The 16,773-nt window shown below is 41.2% G+C and overlaps 1 protein-coding gene across 3 annotated transcripts in view; it reads right to left on the bottom strand.

Annotated features, from left to right (window-relative positions):
• Window positions 1-16,773, bottom strand: part of NCAPH (non-SMC condensin I complex subunit H) — a 174,402-nt gene that overhangs the window by 156,212 nt on the left and 1,417 nt on the right. The window lies entirely within an intron of this gene.

The raw sequence follows: 16,773 nt of genomic DNA on the forward strand, positions 1-16,773 counted from the left end.
GTCTCCCCGAAAGGACTGTCTGAAACCATTTCTCCCCCACCCATCGACTTTCTCAACAACCCTCTTGAAGACGTCCTTCACTTCAAGCTTCTGGGTCTCACTATCTGCCATGATCTTTCCTGGAAAAGCCACATTTCCAACTTGGCCTCCAAAGCCAGCCCCCAACTGGGAATCCTCTGTCGTGCAAAGTCCTTCCTCGGCCCACATGAGCTCTTGACCACATACAAAGATTTCATCCGCAGCCTGATGGAGTACTGCTCTCCCCTCTGGGCTGGTGCTCCTGCTTCTCACCTTTTTCTGCTCCACACTATGGAAACCAAGGCATTCTGGATCATTGGTATCTCCCACAGTGAGGCCGAGTCTTTGGGTCTTTCTCACTCTTACCACAGGGAGGCCGGTCGTCTGTCTTCTACCATGTTCTCCCTGGTCTCACCCCCTTCTGGTCCGCCAACAACCCCCTCCTGATACAACTACCAAAATTATGAATGACTGCTCACCTTCACTCGTTCATTCCTATTTTTCCCACCTTTGGAACAAACTCCCACACTCTCTTCAATCCCACTCTTCCCTCCATATCTTCAAAACAGCTGTTCACCACCACCTCTTATCTTCCCCCATCCAAATCCTCAATCTTTTCTACCTGTTATTCCACCCCAAACCCAGCTCCTTCAAATTCCCTGCTTCCCTTCCTGAAAGTCCCTGTGGTGTCCATCTTGTTGATCCCATTTTCTCCACCCCATGCCTCTCCCTTACACAGAGCTCCTAATGTCTTTGTTCCCCACCGTTTGGTCCTAACCTCTCCCACCCCTCATCTCCTGCCCCCATTGTTATGCATTGTGTGTTAGCTCTCATAAGAACCTCAACAATGTTTACAAAAACAAATTTAAACTAGAGGAGGAGCACTCGGTAGAGTGCAAAACCTCCGCCGCCAATACTGCGAGGTCACTCAAGTGAACCTGATATCCTATTCATTCAATTTGACATCAACAGTGCTCACAGAGTTATAGTTTGCAACTTTCCCTTTTACATACTCAATTCATTCATCATAACTAGATTCCTTGAGACAGAAATTGATTTTACGTGGGTATATCCACCTGAAGTTCCAAAATCAGCCGCAATTATAATTTTGGTGTTTTTTTTTGTTGGAAATCACTTGTAACATGAAGAAATGCAAAATAAAAAATAAAAAAAAATCGAAATTTTGTTGAAAAAAAATTTGCAAAATATTTTTTTCTCAAACAATTTTTTTTTGGGGGGGGGGGGGTTGGAAATCACTTACAACATGTAGAAATGCAAAAAAAAGAAATCGAAATTTTGTTGAAAAAAAAGTTGCAAAAATTTTTTTTCTCTAACAATTTTTTTTTGGAGGGGGGTTGGATATTACTTAAAACATGTAGATATGCAAAAAGAATTCAAATCTTTTCAAATTGGCCACCACAGCGGCCATATTGGATTTTGGACCAAGTCCAAAATCTAATGGCATGATCCTTGGACCAGACCTCACCCCCCCCCCCCCCACCCCACCAAATTTCGTCGAAATCCGTCAAGGAGTTTTTTCGTAATACTGTTCACAAACAAACAAACAAACAACCAAGCAGTCATGGACTGGTACTTACGAAATCGTCAACTTGACCTCTGACCTTGTCTAATAAAAGTTGTCTCTCGAGAAGGTAGCGACGCAAACCAGAAGTTTCTACAATGATTCTGTACCAAACCATCAAAAATCGTAATGTCGACCGAAGCAAAAATCTCCATTTCTCCACGCAATTATTTTATCAAAGTCACAAAACCGTAATATTCGGCCATCCACCAACAATCTTTACATAATCCGATGGCTCCGAGTCAGGCATGCGACGATAACCTTTATTGGGATAAAAAAAGTTTTAAACACCATCTTTACCGAAAACACCGTCAGCGCGCACACGGAAAACCTTTACGTGACTCAACGACGCGTCTGCTCGAGCGCACTGCATCACGTGACGACCCGTGACGCGTCGAGTGAAATATTTTTTATACAATCTTAAAACGTCTCCAAAACATCCGATTTTTACCAGAATTTCGACAACCGAGTTTTAAAAGTCCTAAGCGATCGCAAAAACCGAAGACAAAATTAAAATTGAAGTTAAAACGAACTCGTAACGTCGAGCAAAGCAAAAATCTCCATTTCTCCACGCAATTATTTTATATTATTTTATCAAAGTCACAAAACCGTAATATTCGGCCATCCACCAACAATCTTTACATAATCCGACGGCTTAGCGAGTCTGGCATGTGACGATAACCTTTATTGGGATAAAAAATGACTTTTAAACACCATCTTTATCGAAAACACCATAAGCGCACACACGCAAAACCTTTACGTGGGTCAACGACGCGTCTACTCGAGCACACTGCATCATGGAAAGACCCGTGACGCGTCGAGTGAAATATTTTTGATACAATCTTAAAACGTCTCCAAAACATCCGATTTTTTACCAGAATTTCGACAACCGAGTTTTAAGCGTCCTAAGCGATCGCAAAAACCGATGACAAAATTAAAATCGAAGTTAAAACGAACTCGTAACGTCGAGCGAAGCAAAAATACTCCATTTCTCCACATTAATTTATGGAATCATGTTTGACCTCACTGTGACCTTGACCTTTGACCGATTTTGACCAAAATTTAATCAGCACTAGCCACCACCCTCCTGAATCACGTGGTGTAATTTGACATTGGAAGCTTCTTCCGTTCTCGAGTTATCATTTTTTGGATGTTTGACCTCACTGTGACCTTTGACCGATTTTGACCAAAATCTAATCAGCACTAGCCATCAGCCTCCTGAATCACGATGTTTAATTTGACAATGGTAGCTTCTTCCGTTCTCGAGTTATCGTGCCTACAAGCAAACAAACAAACAAACTAACAAACAGAAACGGAAGACATCAATATACTTATGAAATCTTTAGATTTCGTAAGTAACAAACAAACAAACAGAAACGGAAGGCATCAATATACTTACGAAATCTTTAGATTTCGTAAGTAATAAAAACAATGTCACCCGCAGGGTGACCTGGATCTTGCCAAACGGTGACCACGTGTGACTTCTTTAAAGGTCACACTGAGGTGAACAGAGCTGCTATCCACCAGGAGCGACTCCTTGAGGAATATCTGCCGACGAGAGATTCCGATGAGAATCGTTCTACAGAGTAACCATGAAAAATATGCGTTTGCCTCATAACGTCACCAAATGACGTCATAATGTCTCAAGCTTGACATATCTAGAAAGCACTCATCGAGGTGTTCAATTTGAGCTACGACATGATATGGTTCCTAAAACTTGAAAATTTGACCGTGGGGTCAAATATGTTTGACCTCAGGCGCTAACCATGAAGGTCAAGGCCAATGGCCACCAAAAATTAATCAGCTGAGTGCCAGACCATGAACTATATTCCCATGAAGTTTGAAGACGATCCGATCAAAATTACACAAAAAATAAGGATTTCGTCGACTCCCCTGATTTGTGACAAAGTGACCTTGACCTTCAAAATTTTGTGCACTGAAAGGGACCTCTATAGGCCTCTGATATGCGAAGTTACAAAAATTTCCAATGATAACTGTGCTCTGCAGAATTTTTTATACGTGATTACAGACAAACAAACAAACAAACAAAAAAACATACAAGCTGACTAACATATCTTGCAAAAACTTCGTTTTGGCAAGATAACAAACACACAAACAAACAAACAGAAACGGAAGTGATCAATATACTTACGAAATCGAAAGATTTGAGGTACTACACGATATGGTTATCTACACGATAAAATCTACACGATAAAATGAGGTACTACACGATAAAATCGAAAGATTTCATAAGTAACAAACAGAAAGGGGTGAAAACAGTAACCTCCATCCATCTTCGATGGCGGAGGTTAAAAATAATCTGTTGAAACATTATCCCACAAAAAGACACAAAAGTATAAAATTAACATTATCCTCAAACTTCTACTCAACAAAACAATGAAAACTTAAGAATAAATTTTTAGTAATGAATGTTCCATCAAACCTGACATATAAATACTTATTACAAGAGTTTAAAACCTCATCAATCACTTTGGAGAATGAATCCCTCACTTGTACTAAATCCAAATTTGTAAGTAAAGTTTAAAAAATCAAAAACTTCAACTGACATGATATTGAGGCATCTAATCCTATCTAAGAACCCTAAATATGAATTAATGTTCCAGAAAGTGTTAATACCAGAATTCTTCTTGATCGTTAAACAATATTTCCTGAACTGTTCCCTATCAACTTGTAAACCTGAGTTAACTATGATCGATGACTGTTTGGTGGAACACTGCCTGCCACCCACTATAAACCTATACTTGTACGGGTTCTTATGAAGTTTTTGGATCCAGAAAAGCCGAGAAATATAAAGATTTACCTCTTGAAATGTAATACTGACATAACTTACTAAAACTTCCTGATGTCCAGAGATAATATCTTGGAGTGACTTATAAAAAGGAACATGGGTGCTATTGTTACGAATCTGGAACCCATCGCACACAACAGCCAGGGTCCCTATAGAACAGTTATATCGATAAGTCTGTATTTCTAGTCAGGGTTCCTTCCCCTTTGTTTAATGGGTGAATAATTGTATGTGCACTGTGAATTATTTTATAGTTAGACCTTTGGTTACATCAATTACTACAACATCCTCCTTCGTTTCTCGTCCCACCATCATCCATCGGCACCATTAAACACGTGCGTGGCAGCACGTACATGGGCGGAGTTTCCTCGGCCACCAGAGCTCCGAGTCCGCCCCAGAGAGATGGAATGTTCCCCGCGACCAATGAGAGGCGAGACGTCTCAGACATCGACCTTCCCACGACATCCCAGCCAGCAGGAGAAATGCAATATAAGGAATGCCAGGGCATTGGAAAGAGCATTAGGGTTGGGCGATGAGGGACGATGAGACGAAAGAGAGACGAAAGACTAAGAAAGAGAGATGATGAGGGAGTTAAGAGAGTATGGAATTTGGAAGTGGAGGGAAAAAGGGGAAGAGGAAGGCCAGAGTTGAGTTGGAAGGAGTTGGTTATGAAAGCAAGTCAGAAATTGGGATTGGGAGTGGAAGACGCAGAAGATAGAAAGTGGAGAGCTGGAGTTATGCCATGGAAGGAGTGAAAGTCAGCAACCCCCCGTAAGGGGGGTAATGATGACGATGACGATGACGATGACGATGACGATGACGATGACGATGCACATCTCCAATAACAGTATTCTATAATTATCTGCATTTGTGATTGGTTGGTCTCACTTAATTAAAAAAATACATCGGAAAGACAACTGAAGTTGCAAGAACTCCTTGAAATGGTGTAGGAGCTTCTTATACTTATGCTGAAATGAAATATTGGAGCTTCCAATACTTTTCGTGAGAAAATAGTGTGGAGGCAGTGACGTAGGGATTGTTATGTGACGGCAGTACTGTTCGCTACTCTCGAAACCAACATCATCCTGATGTTGTTTAAAATCTTTTTTCGACTGTAGTTTATCATCCAGACATTGCTTTTTATATCTAGCACAAGTATTTTTATTCACTTGTTTACATCTGGACTTTACTGAATCAAATTATGCCCCCACCCCTCACTCCCACATTTTATCTACCCAAGCTGCAAGCTTAGTGTTATCTGCAAATTGGTAAATCAGACTCGAAACCCCACCATCTTTACGATAATTCACGGACCGGTGTTTGTGTGTGTCTGTTTGTTGCGCCACTTCTCCAACAGTTCTGTGCTTATTACATCCAGACTTGCTACATCAGATCAGCACGACTCCAATTAATGTTTCGGGGTATTTTATCTTTGCCGGTGGTGTTGGGGGTGGGGGGGGAGGGGAAAATGCAAATTCTCGATGTAAATGTGTATTGTGTCATGCCGCCTCTAAGTGGGAGAGGGTATTACAAGTCTCCACCATTTACAGCACAGTATTCCCGTCACCACGTTTTCCAATGCAATGAGGTGCTTGAACTCCAAACAGTCGGTATGTTTTTGCTTCATGCATGTCACTTCATGGAGTTTACTTTTCTTGCCTATACACCGCCAAAATAAAGGCATGCATCAGAAGAACGTGTTGCATGCTTGGAACAAGATCGCCCGTGGGGCGGGTACTCTGCTAATCCAAATTAATTGATCCAAGTTATCAATAATAACGGTCAATAGTACTGACAGATAAGGCAGATCTGTGAAAATTGAGGCACATTGGTGGACCATCAGTCTCCCACCACTCATTTCGCCTCAAAACACCCCTTCATGATTTGTCCCATCTGTAACAAAGACATCTCTAAGTAGAACGGGCAGTCAGCAGAGCGCAAACCTTCGCCAACGCTACATTTTGCACCCCCCCCCCCCCGAGAAACCGTTGATTGTGAGGGGAGTTAATCCCATACCACATCTGCCATCTCATATGTGTTATGATGGCTTAAAAACATTAAATTTCCTGCTGTTTGACAATGATTCACGTACATTGTACAATTTCTGTATGAACTCCCTGACCTTTTTGGGTGTCGGTGTCAAGTCAATCTGATGACAACTGGTCACATTATAAGAAATCAAATATTACACATCACAGGATAGGGAATTGAATTCTAAACATTTTGAGTCTACTTACATGCAAATTGTATAAGAATTGACCGCGTTATGATAATAAAGGTCGTTGACGCGCCTGACCTTTGACCCAAACCGCTAACAAAGATAATGACGTCATTGTGTCATATCGTATATCACAAGATTGGGAATTGAATTCACAACATTTTGGCATTGGTTGCATGCAAATTGGATAAAAATCGACCGCACTATGGCAAAATGACGATTTTGACCTTTTCATGACCTCGACCTTGACCTTTGTACTCTTAATTTTGTAATTGGTATTGGAGTGTGGGGAACAGAACAGTCAACATTTAGGTGTTGGTTTCATGCAAATCGGATAAGAATTGACCGTGTTATGACTAAAACCGCACATTTTGCAATGTCGTGACCCCCCCTGACCTTTGACTCCCAACCGCAAATAAGGGTTATTACGTCATTGTGTCATGTCACATATCACAAGATGGGGCATTGAATTCCGAACATTTTGGCATTAGTTGCATGCAAATTGGATACAAATTGACCGCGCTATGGTAAAAAGACGATTTTGACCTTTTCATGACCTTGACCTTGACCTTTGACCCGATCACTCCCAAAATCTAATCAAATGGTCCTCGGATAATAACCAATCATCCCGCCAAATTTGCTGCGATTCAGTTCAATACTTTTGGAGTTGTGCGAATAACAAACAAACAAACAAACAAACAAACAAACAAACACACATATTCACAAATAAATAAATAAATACACAGTAATCAAAACATAACCTTCGCAACAAAGTTTGCGAAGGTAACCAGGTCCTTTACACCAAACACAGTTTTCCTCTCAATTACACTCATCTAGTTTGGGTGGATGTCACATATCTGCTCATTCATTCTCATCTGTCAAACACTTCCTTCCTCCACAGAGTCCAAACTGCCAAAATGACGAACAGACTCATTACGGTACACAATAAAGCCACTCCTCCAAACACCACCACTTGATGAGACCCCCCCCCCCACCCCAAACAACACTCCACATACACGTAGGCCATCACCCATCAATGCTCAACCTACCTAAAAGTCCTGCGAACATCCCTACACCCCTCTATATCCATAACTTCCAGGTACCTATCTAATTCCAATTTCAACTTATCAACTGTTTCTGCTGCCACTACCTTTCCAGGGAGACCATTCCATGCATTAACTACTCTGAGTAAAAGTCCTCCACCTTACTACCGTCCCAACTCTCCTCTTCTTTCCTGTCAGGCTATGGTCCCTAGTCCAATCACTGCCTACTCTGCTGAATAATTCATCTGCACTTAATATGTCTATACCTTTCATTCTCTTAAACATCTCCATAATATCTCCTCGTAACCACATCCTTTCTCATGTACAAAGCCAGTCTCTTTCAACCGCTCTTCATAGCTGAGTCTAGCTCGGCCTAGAATTAACCTAGTAACCTTGAGCTGAACCTTCTCTAATGGCATCTATGTCCTTCCCGAGTTGTGCGTCCTTCATTAACATCTCACTTTCCTGCTCAGCTATCTCACTCAATATTCTCAGGTGCATATTATCTGGCCCCGGAACCTTATCTACTCTTAAATTTCATAGCTGTCCCTTTACTTCCTCTATTCCAACATGGATCTTCTGTAAAAACTCTAGCTCACCTTCTTCATACATACTCTCAGCTATTGAAACTTTTCCTGACTGTTCTTGTTGAAGTTAAAGCAAAATAAGCCTGTTTAATAATAAGCCTGCCATCTCACCTTCTTCACTAACCACTCTCCCGGTGTTAGTCCTCAATGGGCCCACACTGGTCCTATCCTGTTTTTTCCCCTGATATACTTCAAGAAAGCCTTGCTATTATGCTTAATATTCTTAGCCATGTCCTTCTCATACTCGCTTTTGGCTTCCTGAAATATTTTCTTAACTTGCTTCTGTTTACTCCGATTGTGATATTAATGTAATTCCAGTCGTGAGTGTGAGTGTGAGTGTCTCGTTGATTGGTATCTAGATTTGTGTTTCAGAATGTGGAATGGAGTCCTCCCAAGGTGGTTTCAAAGTATTCACCTTCATTCCAATAAGGGGTCACACGATTCATGAAACAAGATGTGAAATTTTCTGTTCTCAACGATTTGTGCCGAGGGCTGTCTTCACGATCGTTGCTGAGCCCAGGACAGCTTCCAACTGCAGTTCGTTTGTAATAATATTCCCAGGGATGGTTTTTAGCTCACCTGTAAAGTAGTTCCAGTGAACTTATGGGATGGCGCGTCGTCGGTCGGTCCATCCATCCATCCGTCCAGAAATATTGCAACCTATCAGAAACTACACATACAATTTCAATGAAATCTGACCACAACCTTCTTCACCTGTGATAGCCTCAAAAAATAATACATAAGGGGTCTGAAAAGGGGTCTACAGAGGGAGTTTATGGGGGGGTTGTGCCAACCAACCACCCCCCCCCCCCGAGAGATTTTTTCTCTTCTCGGAAATGATACACACAATTCCGATGAAACTTCACTATGACCTCCGTCACCCATGACATATCAAAGTTTGTTCATGACATGAGAAAAATTGGACTCCAATGGAGTTTAAGGGGGTTTTCCCCCCAAAATATGTATTTGCTTTCTTCTCAGAAACTACACATGCAATTCCAATGAAACTTGACTACCACCTTCATCACCCGTGATATACTAAATTTTGTTCACGACATTAAAAAAAAAAAATTGCGGTCCAAGGGATTCTATGGGAGGGGTGGGGGGGTTGCCCCCCAAAATATGTATTTGCTTTCTTTTCTGAAACCACTCACAATTTCGATGAAACTTGACCACAACCTTTATCACCCAATATGTACCTTGGTTTGTTTATGGCATAAAAAAAAAAACATCCATAGAGTATTTACTTTCTTCTCCATTACATATTTGTGGTGCATCCATGTCTACCAGTGGTTCCCTGGATATCTTCTCCAGCCGCTACCAGGTGAGCGCCAGGGGGATTGCCCCTATGTTTAATATCCCTGTGAGGTTCTTTCTCAACAATTATGTAGGTCCAGCTATCACTGGTACAACTTTCGCATTCTTCAGCTTCCAGAATCTTCTCACTTCATTCTTGAGGTCTTGGTATTTGGTCATTTTCTTGATTTCTGCATCATTTAATCCAAAATCACTGGTATCAACACCTCAATCAGCAACACCTTCTGTTTTTTGTACCCAAGTATGATATCTGGTCGCAGCACTTTGTTTTCGATGTTCACGCTCGATGGGATCATTAATTCATACGTGAGCGGTAGGTACTTCCATGTTTTCAGCGATTGGTTTTGGTTCATGTTCCCACAAATTTTCCGGAACTTTTTTTCTGGAGTTTTTGCAGATGTGCCAGCAGAATACCTTATAAACTTGGTTGTGTCATTTTGTGCACAGCTGTTCTGACTTGAGCTTGATTCTGTGTGTATGTGTTCGGTCATTAAGCATAACGTATCATTCTCTTTGCTCGTCACACCTCCATCCCTCATCATTATATATATTGTTGCGAATGCACGCCCGCCGGCGTGCGATCGGCCACGCAACTCGAATCGCGACACGTCGCCCACCGGACGGACAATTCAGTCGTGACCCTCCTGGAACTACCGCCCGGAGAAAGTCACGGGTGGGGGTTTAACCTCACCACGATCGTGCCAATTGCCCACCCGCGCAGGATAGGGTTGCTCGCCAAATTCGGCCTACCTAAGTACCTGCGCGAGTGGTCGACCAGGTGATCGTACCTCGCCGCAGGTCGACTTCAGACACGAACCGCTTAAGCGGTTCATTCCGTGCTGCAGAGATAACCGAGCGGAGTTATCATCGACCTCGACGGTTAGGATTATTTACCGGGCGTTTTAAACCCATTATCAATCCCTTAGGTGATGCAAGATGGAGATTCAATAAAAGGAAGGAGACGAAGCAAAGCAGAAAACAGTTCAACAAGCAATGCACATTTATTTACACACACGGAAGCACGTATTTTACAGTCATACAATCATACAACAAAAGCAAATGAGTTAACACCGAATAAAAGGGGGGGCAATTATTTACAACACTGAAACAGTTCGACTTGTTGGACACGGCGCCACAGCATGCATTCAACCCGAAAGAAAAGAAAGCCACCCTCACAGGCAAGGAGGCAGACAGGTCCGTAGACCAAATATACATGGATCCTGGAGGATCGGGCAGGTCCACGAGACCGGGAAGGTCTTACCCGCGTCCTCGTGACGCGATGGCAGGCAAGCCGCAATGTTCGCACAGCTGCGCCCCGACTCCGTGCCCCTGGCGTGGTCGGCGAGCCCTCTCTGGCGTGATCCGCGCGAGCGGTTTTGTTGGCACCACGTTTAGGGTGGGGGAGGAACGGGCCCCCCCCGGCACTATCTCAGCGCGGATGGGGGGGAATTGCTGATGCTCAGGGAGAGGGGAATGGCTGGCTGGTTTGGACCCCGCGACGAGACGAGCGACCCCCACACCGCAACCTCGTTGACGACCTCCGTCTCCACTTGACCCGCGCGAACTCAACTCAACTGATCTCAAAACCCAACTCAACACCTGAGTTGCCTTATGCTCACGTCTTTATAGGCCTCAGGAGGAGCCCATATGCAAATATTCGGATCAAAACGCGATTGGAGGCGGGGCCACGCCAACCTCTGTTCAGCCATTTGGTGTGGCAAAAAGGGGGCGTGAAGCCTTCTTGATCCGAATTCCTCTCTCGGAAAGGCCGCCATTCGCGCTCGCGGCTCGATGCGTTTGGCACCAATCGCCGAACGGGCCCGAGACAGCCCGACGTTCAGTGTTCACAGGTGGTGCGGTTGCTGGTTGTGAAGGAGAAAGGCGAAGGTGGTGGAGTTGTTCGGGGGCGTTGTTGAGCGTTGTTAGAGAATGGTGGGTGAGGCGATGCTTGCGGGGTTGGGTTGTGAAGGTGAAGGTAGTGGCGGTTTGGTGGAGTGGTTCGGGTCGTTGTTGATGGTGGCGATTTGGTTGTTGGGGTGGTGTTTGAGTTGTTGGCGGCTTAATGGTCAAAAATAACAATAGCGAAAGAAAAATGGCTAACTCAAAGCGTCGCAGCCCGGATGAATCACACATATTCCCTCTATACAACGGCTTTAGGCTAACCACACATGAACTTACCGATATATCTCACCTGAGGACTCTTTATGGTGTAATGCGAATTTCCACAACCGAAACACTATATATATATATATATATATATATATATATATATATATATATATATATATATATATATATATATATATATATATATATATATATATATATATATATATATATATATATATATATATTGTTACGGATCTGGCAGCCATGAGCACTCAACCTTCAGGTCCCCATGGCTGTTATTTCGAGAAAGTAAATGTGGATAGATAGCTCCCTTTCCCCTATGTCTTATGGGAATTAAGTGTGCATGCGCTGCGAAGTTATTTCATAGATAGGATTTTTACACTTATAACAACAACACGCCTTCACCTCGCTTCCTCAACTCGACGCTATAGCGCCCGTGGTGCACGGAGTTCAAGGAGGGACCTTGCGGCGGCTCTCGACCAATCAGGGAGATGCGAGCAAATTTGCCGTCGGTCGGCCAATGGGCGCAGAGCGAGCTCCAAGAGAAGCAGAGCCTCTTCGGGGGGCGGGGGATCGAGACGCCCCCCCGACCAATCATGGAGAGACGACCGATTTCCCCGGTGAGTGAGGTGTGTGGAGAGGTGAGACACGTTCCCCCCGCCCCCGATGCCAGAGAAGGAAGAAATAGACGGGATGGCACGGTCATCTGGCTTCTGGTCTCGTCTCGTCGCTGGCTTCTGGTCTCTTTGCATGCGGAGGAGTGTGCTGGAGCCCGACGCTGCCCTCCGTACCCGGTGCTTGCAAAGGCATTGAGTTGCGGGTTCAAGTCCCGCTGAGCCGGATCATCAAGGGCCACACGAGGCGGGAAGGTACAAGATAGCGCCGGTTTCCAGCTCATCTTCCCTCGAGCTGGAAACCTTCAGTAAAGACCATTGAGGTTCCAGACCGGTCAAAATAGGAGATTTTAGGGTCAAACCCACCACAAATTGCAATAGTAATCATTCAAGTTTTTTTCACTCCAAATATATCATAGAATGACATACTAAAAGTCACCTTAAATCAGGGCATTGGAACAGCTTCATTTTGACCTCAGTTTAAGGTGACATTGAAGAAAAAAATTGATAGCCAAAATATCGGGGGAGGGTATAGTAACATGACCATATCATGACAAATTACTGGCCGATTCTCAATATTAAGATATCAATAGATTCACAATAAAATTACCTTTCAAACAACACCACAAGTAATGGTGTAGACCTAAAATTAACATCATGACGGAAGAAAAACTTTTCTGCCCATCACTAAAAATTATCGAATTTCGACATACATGTTGACATTTATAAATTCACAATTTTTTAATTTCCAAAGTAGGTCCGCAATTGGTCTGAATATCTATATACAAGTTTTCTGGCTGTCACAGTTTTTAAATTTTGCCAATATGTAATGTAGTTCGTGAGATATAGGCTTGCAGCATGGTATTGTGTACACCGTGGTCCTAAATGAGGAGAAAGCTTAGAAATTGAACCCAGTTTCAATAAGATAAACAATCTTAATATAATATAATGCCCAAGTGTCTGTGCTTTCAGAAAATGTATACTTTGCTATGGGTCCTATGGATATAGTTGCTTACAAAGCATGTTTTTTTATCCAAACACAGGCTATTTTTTCCATTTTTATAGCTCATTTTTTAGAAATGGGTTACATGTATGATTGTATATGTTGTCCAAAATGGTTGAAAATGCATTTTTTTGTTTGATATGCATCATTATAAATAAGAATAGAACAATTCCTCGAAACAGTACATTTCTTATGACCTTCTGCATATCTTGGCAACTTCAAATGTGTAAAATCTCAGATTTTGCAAAATTTCCCCCAGACATAGTGAAGCTTACAAAATCTTATTCCAGAAATTTGAAATGCATCTGATAGAACATCTTAAATAGCAATTTACTTCTGCATAAAGTGATGATTTAAAATGACAAGTTTCAACATGGATCATTACTACATACCAGTTTTTAGGTTCACTTCCATGATTGGATCAAAAATGTTAGGAAGTACGTAACAAATTGCATTTACCAAGCTGCTACAAAATTACTGGTAGCTATAAGCTTGATTTTATAACCATAGAATAAGTTTACCAAGATGGCCCTGTGATATAAAAATCAATGCCAAAGGCCAGTTTGTGTTCAGTATACAGAACATCAAAGGTAATTAGGAAGTATGTCACATTTTAAAGAAATCTGCACTTTTAATCCTAAGATATTAGTTTGGTTCATCACAGCATGTATTTATATGGTTAAGTTTATGTGCACATTATATTTATGACCTGAATGAACACTGATCAATTTGTTAATTTCATATGACATTGACCTCTTCGCTCAAGGTCAAATATCAGGTAAACAAAATATTCTCCATATATGTGGTTTCCAATTAGTGTATAATACATATCTAAGCCATCAGACCAATTTTAGAATGATATGAGTGGTTCCTTGATACAGATAATTGATACTCTTTGGGTCGATTTGACCTTGAACCTGTCAGAGCAATAGAAAGAGGAAGAATTAAGCTCTGCCCAAATAGATCCTGAATCCCCATGATGTTGGCTAAAAAATGATATGCAAAACTTAATCATACAATGACTTTCATTTTTTGGTCCCCCGTGTCCTAAATGTGTACATAATATCTTGCTACAAGCCTATGACCAATTTACTGAAGATTGAATGAGGGTTAACATATTCCAAAATTCTTCCCTTCAAATGGCCATTTTGGCATAGGCCATATTACTGCAAAACCTCAACATATTTACAGAATATAAAGTTACCAACATAAATAAAATACGAAGATGAATCATTATACAAATAAAACAATTATTTTGTTACTGTAATTTCACGAATCAATATTCCGATAAAATAAATCAGACAATTAGTTTATGCTTCGAAGTTTGGAATCCTCCTGGGTGCTGATATGTTATACTATATCTCCATTTATTGCTATGGAATTTAAAATAGCAAAACACCAAACTTAAAAAGCTATTCTCACCAGAAGTACTAAGCTACTAAAAGCAAATATACAACACATTTTGTAATATGTACATGAGAATTTTAAGTGCAATTCCAGGGTAGCCATTTTCTTTTCAATACTACATGTAACTAGTAAACTAGTACTACACTTTTTGTTAAAACTACATAACAATCACTATTTTATAGTGCCATCAAGAGCTGATATGTATATCTAATGAAGAAAAATAAATATTTAAACTACTTCAAGTAGGTCACTTCTAAACAACACCTTGAAAAAAAGTCACAAATTAAACATTATAATACATCCACAGCATCACTTTCTCGATAAGGCAGGATTTCGTTAGAGCAGTGCAGGCCTTAACATTCTCCACATGCTGGAGAACATTCTAGGCCAAATTTTCCACATGAGCAACTCTGTGTACTACAGTTTGTTCTGCAATTGCAGTTGAAGACATCCAGAAGATTGTCAGGTGCAGGCTTCAAGTTAGTGTCCACAGGCACCATCTTACCATTGATGACATAGCCTTGTCAGTAGAAGATATTTCAATTGAGCTTGGATAAAATTCCTGTGGCTGCTTCACTAATTCTACATCACTTTTAATAAGTTTGGCTGCGGTTTCTATAATTCTTAATTTCTCTTCATCATGTTCATACTTCTTGGGTTTGGAGTGGAAGTCATGGATGATAGAAGATGCTTTATGTCAAAATGTAACCATATTTTCTTTTCCACTAATCTCAGTGATGGTTATCTTGTCTCCAAAATGTTTCTCAAGTCTATGTTTCATGTAGGTAAATCCATGTGGTTCAATTCCAGTCTCAACCAATATCTCTTCCATTTTGTTTATAAGATCCTGCATTGAGATTTGTTCCTCATCATTGACCTCCAAATACATGGCCACCTGATTAAAAGCATCTTCCCTTGCCGAATCAGGAGGTCTACCCTGCTTAAATCGTTTCGGTTGGATTTTATCATCTGCCATGAACTGTTGTGGTACCTGCTTCCCTGTTCTAAAATTTGTGCTGCAAAGTTTGTGGTATACTGCATCTGCAGCATGCAAATCTTGTGCAAACTCAAGTCTCCCATTAAAAATTTCTGACCACAAATCCTTGTGTTCATTGCAACACTTCTTAATTTTATGTTGAAAATCCATTGATCCGACTGGAATAAATTTACGACTTTTTACCTTGCCATGGAATTTATCTGGTTGCCCACAGAATATGCAGTTATCTTTATAAATAAATGTATTTCCTGTGGATTGGCATGTACTTGGTGTATTACTGAAAGAAACAGAGTCACATTCTCGCTTTATGCTGGCACTAGCTATACACTTTGGAGAACAGAAGTCCTTTCTACACTTGATATGCACAACTTGTCCAGGAACAGTACTTATACTGCAAGACCACAATGCATTAGCTTTTGCAATGCCTTCACATCCTTTGGTACCCAACATTGCAGTTTTTTGTCCACTCAATAGAGGTTCCTTACAGAAGACACACTTGTCCATCTTTAATAAATTACTTCAACCTGAGAGAAACAAAAACATGATGAGAATTCTAAATAAAGATGTTCCAGACTTTTAGGTGAGTGAGAACCTTTTCAGAATTCTTATCTATCCCCTGGATATACTTTTGCCCTACCCCCACACCCTTCTGATTCTCTCTGCCCTATGCATATTTAATTGAACAGCCCTTAGCCCCTTTCAATCATTAGTACATTTATTGTATCTTCTATGGCAACCACAATAACATAGGACAAAGTAAATAGACCATTCAGTTATCTTTACTGGGGAATTAAATCTGAAATGGTCATACATGGAAAAATAACTATTTTGGTCAGATTCTCCAAACATTATCAACTCTAAAAACACTAATCTTCGGTCAATACCATTACATATGGTATTGTTAGAAATGTATTTTCATTATGAATCTGTTGATACCTCTATATTAGAGATACGTTTTGAATTGTTCACAATATTACCATAAATCTAGACCCTGCCCCAAAATTTTATTTTATATTTGTGGAAAAATGCTGCCTCAAACTGAGGTCAAAAT

Source organism: Eptatretus burgeri, chromosome 1 (assembly GCF_056783735.1).
Source record: "Eptatretus burgeri isolate ZD-2024b chromosome 1, Ebu_testis_v1, whole genome shotgun sequence".
NCBI lineage: Eukaryota > Metazoa > Chordata > Myxini > Myxiniformes > Myxinidae > Eptatretus > Eptatretus burgeri.